At 48.5% G+C, this 13625-nt stretch overlaps 1 long non-coding RNA gene across 1 annotated transcript in view; it reads right to left on the reverse strand.

Annotated features, from left to right (window-relative positions):
- The window catches only part of LOC138526259 (uncharacterized), a 43911-nt gene extending 31482 nt beyond the window's left edge, over nucleotides 1-12429 (reverse strand). Inside the window, exon 1 of the long non-coding RNA XR_011283530.1 lies at nucleotides 11644-12429. This is a non-coding gene — a long non-coding RNA (uncharacterized lncRNA). The remainder of the gene's footprint in view (nucleotides 1-11643) is intronic.
- Nucleotides 12430-13625: the final 1196 nt, after the last annotated feature.

The raw sequence follows: 13625 nt of genomic DNA on the forward strand, positions 1-13625 counted from the left end.
CTGTCATCCTCCCTTGTGCCCCTCAGAAGTGTCCTACATACGGCTGCATGCCTCATCAAGGATCTACGCAGATATGACCACATTACCCTGGCCCTCATCGACATTCACTGGCCCTCACTGCACACACAAATCACCTTCAAGTCTTGCTGCATCATCTATAAGCCAGTCACCCTCAAGTTACCCAGCTACCTCGGAGAGAAACTCAGCATCTCCAGCGGATCATGCACCACCAGAAGCTAGGACATGTGCAGTCTTGAAATCTGCCACTGCAAAAACGAAAGGACCAAAAAACAAGCCTTCTCTGCCTACGCTTTAAGACTATGGAACCTCCTCCCCGTCAGTATCAGACTCGCCCGACGCTTATACAATTCAGAAAAGAACTCAAGACCCACCTCTTCAAGGAGTCTCTCTTCCTCAACACTTAGGTCACCATGTACCCCGTCCCACCTCACTTGCTAAATGCCATCCGCCCCTCGATTCCCCGCCACCCTGTAAAGTTGTACCCCTCCTCTGTGCACCTTTGTATCCTAACCCCGCTGTATCTCTATTCTGTTGTTACCTCTGACAAGCACTCTGTTATGCATCTGTACTGTTGTATATCTATGTAAAGCGCTCTGTTGTGTATCTGTATTGCTGTATACCTCTGTAAAGCGATCTGTTGCTTCTTTAAGCTATGTCCGCGCTCAATAAATACAATAATAATAAAAACCAAAGGACTATGTATGTACTGTGGCTCTGCAGATCATTTGGCTAGGGCCTGTCCCTTGGCACGACCCAGGAGGTCGGGAAACACCCGTTCTCAACCCTAAAGGGAACGATGGTTTGGGAGATAGTACGAAGTCCCCTACCAGCCTCTAGAGGTAAGCAAGAACACACAAGTACCACAATATTGGTGTTGAAAATCATTCTTACGGATCCCCTTTTTGGTAACATCGAGACCCCATTCCTTGTCGACTCAGTAGCAGCGGGGATGTTCATGGATAGTTCCCGGGTTAAAAAGAATGGTATACCTATCCAGCAGAACGATATGGCCCAACTTGTAGAGGGGGTCGACGGACAACCTTTACCAGCCGTCATAGAGTACACTGTGCCTTTGCAAATGAGGGTAAACCACCTGGCTGAAATTTAGTTTTTCGACTTGATTCAAGCAGCCCATTTTCCAGTCATATTAGGGATGCTGTGGTTGGTGAAACATAATATATACATTAACTGTAAGGCCCACAGCCTTTGTTGAGCTCCGAGAATTGTATCTCAAACTGCCTGTCGACTGGCAATGTCGACAATTGAGTTTTTGACATATCAGGGGAAACAATCAACAGCCCCCTCTTTGTACTATTCCAGTTCAATACCAGGAGTTTGAGCAGATGTTTACCAACGACAGAGAAGGTCTTGCCGCTGTCATGGCCACAAGACAATGGCCATTATCTTTTTCACCTAAAGGGTCCAAATGGACCCAGTCCTGGCGCCTTTGGCGCCAGGCTCATGTGAAAGTGTGCTCTGCACACTTTGTGTCGAGGGCACGTGCATCCTGGCCGGGCATGGCCATTAGGGAGCACGTGCAGCAGTCCCTGGGAGTGGGAAGGTGGGGCCACTAGGCGGGGCCAAAGGGGAGTGGCTGGGGCCAGGCTATTTAATCCAGCCCCACCCGCATACAAGCGCTTCGCGTTAGTCTGCTTTCTGCAGCATAAAGCGCTCTTACCTGTTTCCAGCTCATCATCTCAGCACGTATCTCATCAGGTTCCAGAACATCTTCTTCAGCGCACACCTACCTGACTCCAGCCACGCCATCGCTTGAAGCGCAGCTTACCTGATTCCAACACTGCTTCATCAGCGCGCATCTTGACAGCCTCCAGCAATATCATCGCTCGACGCACAGCTTACCTGACTCCAGCGACTCCACCGCCGGACGCGCATCTTACCTGTCTCTGCAAGCTCATCGCCTGCAGCGCATCGCTTCTTACCCGATTCCCATCGTCATCGGAGTCGGGCCGCATCCTCACCTGTTCCGGGCATCTAGCTACGCGGGAGCCTTCTTCTCGCCCAGCATTCTCACGGATCCATCCATCCAGCAACCCCTGGCAGTTCTTCGGATAGCCGCTCACCATCTGACGCCGCCAGACCATCCCGGCAAGAGAAAAGGAACACACAAGTTTGGAGACTGCATAAATACCTTACGCTTGGCGGCGCTACACATAAGCCTTGCATACAACCTTGAAACCCTATTTACTTTCTAAGTGGGAACCCCACAAACCCCTCTGGCACCATTTGGACTCGCTTCCAACACTGCGACTCCACGTTGCCATCTTCACACCTATTGGGGAGAGAAAAGACATTGCAAGGGTTACAGACAATAATCATTGGAAAAAGACTTAGCAAAATGATACTAACAATCATTGCAAACAGATACGGAACAATAATCATTGCTAAGAACACTTACCTTCAAAGTGGCACGGTCACAGCCGGTCTGGGCCGCCACACGTACGGACCAGTGAAGCAACTAGGTCCATCAGAGGCGCCCCTGCTGATGAGAAGCAGGACGGAAAGCTCATCCATGAAAGAAAACAGGCGAGGCTATATGGGTAAACGCATGCTCACTTCATTCTGGAACGAAGGGTTAGAGGGAAATCACAATCCAACCACAGCATTCTCATTGCCTCTCGTATTCTCTCAGGGGCAGTGTCAGCGACCCGAACAGCCCACATCACAGCAGCTGGGGAAGGACTTCATTACAGGGGAGCCAAGTCGAAGGAGGGCTCCAACCGTGCCCCAACGTCCCCACAGAGACCAGTTAAGCGTAACAGCCAACTCACAGACCACAGGACTGCGTCTTAGAACTACTTCTCAATACCGAAGTTCCCTTTAATCGGATGTTCCTTGTATCACCAACCGAAAAAGAGGTACTTGGAAACTATCTACATGTGAATTAAAAAAACAGGCTAATAACTGAGTCTAAATCTTCTGCAGAAGCATCTCTCTTCTTCATCTCCAAGAAGGAGACAGCAGAATTAAAACCTTGTATAGACTATTGTGGATTGAGCTGCATTACGAAGAAGGACACATATCCACTTCCCCTCATTCAAGACAGACTAGAAGCAGTGCAAACTGTGCAGGTCTTCACAAAACTGGACCTGAGGCGAACTTACAAGGATCAGATAGGGTGAACATTGGAAAACGGCCTTCCGCACACCCTTTGGCCACTATGAATATTGGGTGATGCCATTAGGTGGGCCAACACTTCTGTGTTTTCTTTGACCTGCTCTTACATACGATAATCGTCTACCGTGACAACATTTAAGTGTTCTATCAAAATTAAGAAGAACATCAAGGGCATGTCAGCGACATCCTCCAGTACGTGCAAAAACATAATCTTAAAGCTAAACTGGAAAAATATGTGAATGGAAGTGGCTTACCTAGAGTAAAAACTCTTGTGCAAAGTCATTTCTATGGGCTGCAGAAAGGTGAAGGCTGTCTTAGAATGGAAGGTCCCCCAATCCACTAAAGAAGTCCAGAGGTTTTTAGGTCTGGCCAACTTCTATCGAAAATTAATACCTTGTTGTTTGCAAATAGTTCTTCCTGTTACCGCTTTACTCAAGAAGGAGGCAATTTTTTTCTGGTCTAAAAACGGTGATCATGCCTTCAGTGAGCTAAAAGAGAGGTTCACATCTGCACCCATACTGTGTCAATCCAAAACAGATTGTGCCTTCATTCTAAAAGCCAATGCTTCAGACTATGCAGACGGTGCCGTATTAAAACAAGAACAGGAAGACGAACAGGAACATTCCATAGCCTTTTATTCCAAGATCTTGTCCTCTGTGGAAAATAACTATTCAGTTCTAGGAAAAGAAATTCTAGAAATCAAGTTGGCCTGCCAAGAGTGGTGTGACATTTTCTGATGGAGACAACATATCCCACTCTGGTCTGCACAGACCATCAAAACCTTCAATACCTTCAGGATTCTGAATGCCGAAACAGTAATTTCTTCAACCACTATGATTTGTTTCCCACGCTTATCTAGGGTTCACAAAACGTGATAGCGGATGTCTTATCACAAAGTGAGTGGACTCCAAAGTATGTTACTCTCCCGGAAGAAAAGATGTTCACACAATCCTCATTCGTTGTAACAATAGATACTTTTCACCAGCATGTTTAGAAGGCTTGAATTGACAACACAGTAAACTCATCCATTATCGACAACACATTTACAGAAAAAACAAATCTCCTTTTTCATGGAAACCAACTATATCTACCCACCAAAAAATATAGCATGAAGGCCTGGAACTATGCCATGACTCCTACGTCGCCGGACATCAGGGTCCCGACTGACTATGTCGAGACCATGATACTACAGGAAATCGGGGGAGGTGCCCTCACCCAAGGGTTTGCGGTTGAGACAGCACATAGAGCCCTGGTCAGGAGGCCACTGCCGGTAGCCCTCCCGACCCCCACACCCAGTCATCGTCAAAATACTGAATTATAAGGACAGGGAGAAGATCCTGGAGCACTTTCGAAAAGGGGGAACAATAAACAGAGCGTCAGCGACCATCACAGCGTATCCGGACTACACCTTCCTGGTACAAAGACGGCGACTGAACTACGGGGCGATTAAAAGGAGGTTGCGGGAAGCAGGCTACAAATACATGTTGATGTACCCAGCGAAACTCAAGGTGTTTCACAAGAATAAGGCCCTTTTTTTTAGACTCCGGAGGACGTGGCAGAGTGGTTGGACGCACAGAACTACCCAGCAGGAGCGGATAGCCAGACGGATAGTGGAACTGATAAGTGAATCTGTACTTTCTTGCGCTGTAATGTTGTATAAGAAATAGACTTTGGGACTTGATTATAGTACAGCATATAACGAGTCGGGGAAAGATGTTACGAATAGAGATGTAAACTGAGCGACATACTGTTAGCACAATTCGGGAGACACACGTGTGGCGTTATACACGCAGTGCCAAGAGACACACTATCACCCCCCCCTTAGGTAGTTTAGTCGAGATACTGGTAGTACTGTATGCTCCTGCTGAGCTCCGAGTAGCGGTAATTCCAAGAAAAGGGCTAGATGCGGGATAGCCTGAGATCCAGGGATGGAGCTGGGCGACAGTTAGGGGAAGTTGGGACAGGAGTGGGGCTAGTTCAAGCAGGGGGGTGGGATGGGGTTCGGGGAGTTAAGGGGAACAGGGGGTCTGGGGAGTTGTTGAAGGGCGAGCCTACAACCACAATGCACGGGGCAAGAAGAGGTCAGGAGAAGAAGCGGGCAGTGTAGGAAATGGATAACATGGGAGACCTTAGGAAAGTGACCTGGAATGTCCGGGGGCTCAATAATTACTTGAAACGGAATAAGGTCATGATGTACCTGAAGAGACAGAAAATAGGCACCGCCCTGTTACAAGAAACTCACTTGACCAAAGATAAACAGGAGGTAGTGGCGAGGAAATGGAAAGGGACCACCATAGGAGCGACGTATTCAGCATACACCAGAGGGGTCATAACGTGGATAGCACCACATGTCCCGTTTAAGCTATTACAGTCCACCATAGAATTGGACGGGAGGGGGGCGTTTGTGAGAGGGATGGTAGAAAACAAGGAGGTGAGCATCATTAACGCGTATGCCACGAATCAGGATGCCACGGGCTACTTCAGGACCTTATACGCCAAGGTTAGTCTGTATATGGAGGGGGCAGTTATATGGGGGGACTTCAACTGCACACTGGACCCCAAGCTAGACAGGTCAGATGAGAAAATTGAGAGACCTACCCCAGTGGCTAGGGCGTTGAGAGCCCTATTAAGAGATTTTCGATTAGTGGATGTGTGGAGAATGCACCATCCACAGAACAGAGAATATTCCTACTACTCTGCCCCACAAAATCTACACACCCGACTAGACTACATATTTGCTGCTTCGGAGTTAACAGGAGAAATTATGAAAGCTGAATACAAGGCTGCAGTCCTCTCGGACCACGTGCCATTAAGAGTGATATGGCAGTACCTGGCTCCTAGGGCGAAGATCCCGACATGGAGATTAAGAGCCGAGGCACGGAAAGATACCGGATTCAGGGAAGACTTCAGGAAAGAAATACGAGAGTATTTTGAACACAATACTGGGAGCGTTGAATCGGCTGGTACACTATGGGAAGCATTAAAAGTGGTAGTGAGGGGAGCTGCTATATCTAAGTCCAAAGGGTTCCTGAGCAGCATAACACAGAAATTGCGTGATGCAGAGAAGAGAATAGAGTCTAAGATGAGGGAGAGGGCGAATTCCCCAGAGGAGACAGAGACCATACGCCAACTACAACAGAAGTGTAGGGATCACTGGGAAAGACTATGCAACCTAACCACTACAGGAAATATGTAGAGAGGCAACATGCAGAAGGAGACAAGCCAGGAAGATTATTAGCCTGGCTATATAAAAGCGAGACCCCCCGACAAACTATCAGAGCAGTGCATGGGATAGATGGGCAGATATCGGACACGCAGGAAGGGGTGAATTAATGTTTCTTGGAGTATTACCAGCGACTGTACACGAATGCTACCAGGGGGTGGGGGGGTGGATGCGCTGGAGACATTGGCAGAGATTAGTCTTCCCAAACTGAAGGTTGTGGAAAAAGAGAATTTAGAGGCCCCAGTTACGTTAGAAGAATTAGAGGAAGTGATCAAGCTACTGCCCACTAATAAGGCCCCAGGGGCGGATGGACTCCCAAGTCCCAAACATACAGGTCAGACTTGCTACCACGATGCTCGCAATGTTGAACGAGGCGTTCGACAGCCAGGGTCCCTTAGGGAGGCGATTATCATTCCGCTACTTAAGCCCAATAAACCAAGCACAGACTGCGGATCCTACAGACCACTATCAATGGTTAATCACGACAGCAAAATACTTACAGCAGTGATGGCCAACAGGTTGCGACCAATGAACAATAGACTTATACATCCTGATCAGACGGGGTACGTTCCGCACAGGAGTATATCGACAACCTTAGGAGACTCCATCATGTCATAGAACAGACGGAAGGAAGCTCCCAAGAGGTAACAGTAGTCTCATTATATGCAGTGAAGGCCTTCGACTTGGTCAAGTGGCCCTAGTTAGTGGCGCCTTGAAGGAATATGGTGTCAGGCCCTCATATTTGAAATGGGTCCAACTGTTGTATAGCAGTCCATTGGCTCGAGTTAGGACAGGAGCGACCATCTCAGAACAGTGGAAACTTAGTAGGGGCCCTAGACAAGGATGCCCATGGGCCCCGATGCTTTTTATACTAGCACTCAAACCCCAGGTGATATACTTGAGGCAGGCGTACGGGGAAGTAGGGATCAGCACGAACGGAGGACAACATCTGATATCAATGTATGCGGATGACATGCTGCTGTAGTTGAAGTACCCCGAGGAAAACCTCCACTATATATTGGAAGTTATCGAGCGATACGCAGAACTGTCTGGCATAACAGTGAGCCCCAAGAAATCGTGTATATTGCCCCAGGGTAGATACATGGGGTTACCACGGGAAGAACTTCCGGTATTGCAGATAAAATGGCAAACCAAGACCTTTAGATATTTGGGGATGGATGTGCACAATAATGTTGAGGCTGAACACAGGCAAAACACAGAGAAGGCGCTGTCTAAAATTGAAAATAGCATAGTGTTTTGGGCCAAGCTCCCCCTGACCATGATGGGAAGAGTGGCACTGTTGAAGATGGTGGTACTGCCCAGGCTATTACACTTTTTTGCGAACATACAATTCTTTGCCAAAGTCCAGAGTATATGTAGGGGGTTCATTTGGCACAAATCCAGAAATAGAAAAGCATTATGGAAATTACAGAACCCATACGACCAAGGAGGCATTAGATTACCCATTTTTGAGGTATATTATTTAGCTAGCCAACTCCAATATGTAGCAAGGTGGCTATCACAGGACCCTACACCAGAGTCTACACTGCTGAATTCTGGATGTACCCCATATTTCCTGAACAAGTGGATATGGCTGTCAAAAGTGCAGCGGGGAGAAGGGACGAGATTGCTAGACTTGGGCTGGAAAATGTGGCCAAGAGCCTGCCATGTAATGGAAAACCTGTGCCTGTGTTCTCCACAGATGCCGCTGATGGCATTCACAGGGGCTGACAAGCAAATGAGAAAGGTGATCAGGAGACAGTGGGAACGGATGGGTATAGCAACCCTGGGAGATGTGTGGCTAGATGGCAAGGCGGTGGAGTTTGACACACTGGTGGAAGACACCGGCTTACACCACGGGCAATATATCACATATGCTAGGTTGGTAAAGAGGATAAAAGGCATATGGCCAGAGACAGTGTTGACCCAACAGCTTGATACGGCCATTGAAACATTTCAGGATGTGTCTGAAGGAGAGCACGAGGTCTCTCGCATATATATGAACTGTTGATGTCTTGAATTGTGAAGGAGGTGATCCAGACAAGGAGAGATTGGGAGGAGGAAGCCAGGGAAGCAATGGGTGATGGGCAGTGGTGGGCGAGAGCTCAAGGATACACAAGAAGTATCAAGGAATGTGAGACTACAAGAGATTCAGTTATATGTTACCCACAGAGCATATATGACCCCCAAGAAGATAGCCAAGTATAAAAATGCGGGCACACAAACATGCCCAAAATGTGGGGAGATGAACGCAGGTATGATACATATGTTCTGGGCATGCCCTGAAATACAGAGATTTTGGCGGGTGGTAGCCCACCGTATGGCGGAGAGAGAGATAAATCTGGATGTCGCCTCCCTGTGGGCGTGCATGTTGGTGGGGTTCCCCAGGCAGCGCAAACTGAAACACCTGAGTAAACTCAAGGATCTGGCTTATATATTAGCGAAGCGCAGAATAGCTATGAGCTGTAAAGGTAACAAAAGACCGAAAGTTGAAGTTTGGTGGCAGGATCGGCAAAAATGGGCAGACGGCGAAACTGTAGTGTGGAATGAAGCGGTGAACAGAGGGGGGAGGAAGAAGGGGACACGTTGGTATCCTGGAGGCAAATAGTTGCTACACTATCGGGGCATGACCAGACAAGCCCAGAGGAAGATAGCTCTTCAGAGGGAGAAGCGGGAGAAGCACCAGTGGAAAAGGTTATGGAAAGGCGTGATGTGAGGTAGGCTCGATAGGGGCGGGGGATAGCGGTTGGGGATGGGAGAAAACAACATGAAACTGTACTGAAGGCGGAAAGGCATACTTGTTGTTATATTGTATGGTTTTTTGTTCTCTTAAGTTGGAACTAATAAAAATTGTTTAAAAAGAAAAAAGACGAAAACGAACTGGCAAACACTTGGGTGCATTTTCGTATACACTCCTTCCCCAAGTCGACAGTAAAATAAATACAGTCATCTGTGGCACAGCCTTGGCTGCCATGCAGTCACTAGCCCTGTATTTAAAGTGCATATAATGTCCTCCTGCCGCCAAACTTCACCCCTTATAAAATATATACTGTACATGATACAATAATGAAGCCAGGAACACAGCAATCTGGTATTACTCCAATGCGGATAGACAGCAAAGTTTCTGTGAATAGACCAAGACAATAATCCCAGAAACGCCACGACCGCCGTCGGGTAGAGGGGAAAGCAAGCATTGTGGATAGAACCAAACACCCTAGGCCACATACAACAAAAGCAAACAAGATGGATCAAATAAAGAAACTGTAGTTGTTGAGATAGAACAAAAGGATTTGACAAAAAATCCTCCCCGACTTCACTGCTAGAAAATGCATAGAATGTCGGATGACATATATAGCTATCGTATAGATATAGTAGTTCCTACCCGATCACAGGAGCACCCTTCCAGCACAACCTACCTGGCTGCCATCTTTGCAATGATTGTCAAAATGTGTAGAAAGTTCTAATGCAATACAAGAAAATGTACTCGCTCTGAAGGTGTGAAAGTGGTGCCAAGGAGGCACTGATTCCCTATCCATATGCAGCCTGTACATCCCATGCTCAATTACACTTAAAACCAGAAATGGTTTAGTTAATCAATCAAAACTGAAATAACTTCGGGTTTTGACCACTATTGTGGGGCCGGCGGCAGTCACGCGGGTGGCCTCACTGCTACTGGGGGGCCCAGCACCATGTTGGTGTGCCAGGGTCACCCGGATTTATAGCTGTTGCAGGGCCCTATGAGGCTGTGGGGACACATCCTGGGTGCCGTAGCACCTTGGATGCCGGCAGAATCCTGGATGGTGGGTGCCTGGGCTGGACCCAGGGCACCAGGCTGGTCTGGGAGGCCCAGGCCAGCAGGGACCTGCAGGGCCATGATCACACGGCGTGGGCCTACAGGCCCAGAATGAGAGACAGAGACAACAGATGTTCTATGGTTGGAGTCTGCAGCCATTCTGAGGCACGGCCCTGAAGTTGCTCCTTTTATTAGGTTGGGACATGACATAGTCACCCCCTTTTATTAGCCATGCTCCCCAGGCAGGAGTGTCACGCTACTGCAGTGGCACAGGAGGGCGCACAAGCACTCATGTAGAGCTGCAACCCTCACTTGCCCATTGCACTACTTCTTGGTGGTGGGTGTCAGGGCTGCATGACATTGGTTGGCTGGACATAGGTTGGCAAGGTGTCTGGGCCACCTCTTCTCCCCCAAACGGGAGTGCTGCTCTCTTTTTCCTTTTCCCACAACCACTGTCGCAGGGTGTCACTGGGGACAGGGAGTCTCTGGTGGCAGGGTGTTGGGGCCACTTGCTGTGCAGGCATGGTGACACTAGTGGCAAGGTGCCAGGGCCACCTGTAGGGCAGGCAGGGCAACACCAGAGCAGGACATTGAGGCCACTTGCTGTTTAGTCCTCTCCCCCAGACAGGAGTGTAGGCAGGAAGCTGCCAGCAGCATAGGGTGCACACCAGTGGTAGGGTGATACTAGTGGTATTACTGTGGGCACAGCGCTGCCCGTAGCAGAGGGCGTACACCAGTAGCAGGGTGTTAGGGCCACTTCTTTATTCAGCTCCAACCCTCACGTACCAGTGATTCTTCTTTGCGGGTATGTAGCCAGGCCTGACATGTGTCAATCTAATCTTTTTCCCCATTTAAACACAGCTGGTATGCTTTGTTTGCTCTGATGACAGGAGCACTATACATTTCACCGCCAAAGGCCCGGGATTTCCCCCTTTCAGCTACAATGCCGCGTCATCCACAATATTTGCCACCTCATGGCCTGGGGTCTGCAGGGGGCCATTGCGCCATCCTGGAGCAATTCTTTCTTTCACCGCCAGCAGCCCGGGATCTGTGAGGGCACTCTACATTTCTCCATTGCTCCGACACAGAGCTCTTTCTATTTTCACCACCACATTGGCCCAGGGATCTGTAGGGGGCTATCTCCTCCTGCTCCGACGTGGTGCATACTGCTGTGGAGCCCTGGGATATGTCACCCCTTGCTCCACTGATGGGAGCTTCTCACCGCCGAGGCTAGGGAACACTGCAGGGCTATGCCTTCCTGTTTTCATTGTACGACATGGAGCACTTTAATTTTCACTGCAGAGGCCTGAGAACACTGCGCTACCTCTTTGAATCTTTGCTCCGACACCGGAGCACTTCAAGGTAGTCACTGCTCCCCAGCCCGGGATACTACTTTCTCCCACACACGCTCTGGTGCCCGGAGCACACTGCTGGGAATCTCTCTGGAGGGCGGCAGCGGGCGGGCACTCACCTTCCCTTTTCCCCGGCGGGCTTCAGCTTATGCTGGGGGTGGGGCGCAGCTCCTTTCTCGCTCTTGCAGTGGATGCTGCATTCCCTCTGGTGTCCACATGCGGCAGCTGCTGCCCGGTTCTCCCTTCTTTTCTGGGCAGTTAACGCTGCCAGGGCTTCAGGGCCCACAGGGACTGCAGGCCGACCCTCGCCTGGCCGCACAAGCACTCTCCTCACAAAGGCCCGTGGCCACGGAGGATCTGCCGGCAGGACTCTGGTCTCCCAGCGATGGATGCCGCTCCTCCTCCTTTCTCCCTCCTTGCCCTATCTCCTTCCTCTTTTTTTAAAAGAAAGAAAATAAAATGAGGGACAGCAGGGATGCCCGGTGTTGTATGCTATCCTGCCTCCCATGGTAGATTACAACAGGTGTTGTATGCTATCCTGCCTCCCATGGTAGATTGTGGGAGGCAGTGTTCGGCAATCTTCGGAGTCACGCCCACTTGATGGCTCCAGCCATACATGCAGCACGAAAAGAAAAGCTAATGTCATAGCCCGCCTACAGCCCGCCCTCCAACATCTCTATTGAGGGATTGGCCAGAGCTACCAGGTGGGCGTTGTTGCAGGGCCTTCACTCTGTCATGGGAAGCCGAATATCATACAGTATGGTATAATATACGGCTTCCCATGTTTTTTTTTTTTTTTTTTAATACTGTGGAAAGTCTGGGAGCCTAGCATTCGTTCAGTTGTATTAACCTTTCTATATTTTATTCCAACATCACACTACAGTCAAAATAAGAAAGGTTGTACTGTGACAGCACATAGGGCGCACATGTTATTATTTTAAATGGTATAATTATAAGAAAGGTTATACTGTTACAGTAGATGGTGCGCTTAAACATGTTTTATGGCATAATTAACCTTTCTATATTTTATTCCAACATCACACTACAGGCAAAATAAGAAAGGCTGTACTGTGACAGGCGCACGTATTATTTTAAATGGTATAATAATAAGAAAGTTTGTACTGTTACAGTAGATGGGGCGCTTAAACATTTTTTAATTTTTTATGGCATAATTAACCTTTCTATATTTGATTCCAACATCAAAGCACGAGGAATCACTGCCGGAGCCTCTCTTAAGGATAAAGGGGCAGGTTGGGCTCAGTCACACAACTCTGTCATAATGCAGGGGGGTGCACGGTAGGGTCTCCCTTCAGCATGTGTTATTGGGAAGGGAAGTCAACAGTATTTTACGTAATTGGTGTTAAGCTCCCTGTTCACCCGCGGCTTGGTAAACTGCACACTATTACACACTGCTGCAAGTGACTGGTATGGGCTGCGCTATGTCATGGATACAACACCACTGGGTTAATGAGGCTCAAGCCCCCTACCTAAAGTTTGGGCTGTTTGTATGGGGATGAAATGCAGACTAGTGAGAGTCTTTGTAATTCCTTTCCTTTTTTCCTCAGCAGTGCTGTTCTTCAGCATGCATTCAGCCATCACACACTACAATGGGGCATTTCCAACCGAAAGATGCCCTTCCATTTACAGCTACAACTATCAATTCTGTGTCTGCTTCCAAGACGGATCTATGTGATTACTGTGCCCCAATTACTATGACCCCCAAAATGTTGACTTTTTTATTTCAACCCCATTTTCACCTCATATATATGCTGGGAGAGACACCATCAGCACCCCTACATGTATTATGGTAATTCGCATCCCCTGTCTCCCTGGGGTTAACTCACAATGACACAAGTCGTCATCCTGTTTAACGTTTAATCTGGTCCCTACCAATGTATGGGCACCACCTACCTCCTCCCTTGACACCCCCATACCTTTTCATTGTTGGGGTGCATGATATCATGGCCTGAACGCAACTATGGTAATTCACAAAACCTGTAACACACATCCTGTTTTATGTTTACTCTGGTCCCAAATGATGTAGAGGCACCACCTAGCCCTTCCCTGGATACCTCCATACCCTTTGATTGTGGGGGTGCAA

This window comes from Ambystoma mexicanum, chromosome 7p, assembly GCF_040938575.1.
Source record: "Ambystoma mexicanum isolate Mex_15411 chromosome 7p, UKY_AmexF1_1, whole genome shotgun sequence".
Lineage (NCBI taxonomy): Eukaryota > Metazoa > Chordata > Amphibia > Caudata > Ambystomatidae > Ambystoma > Ambystoma mexicanum.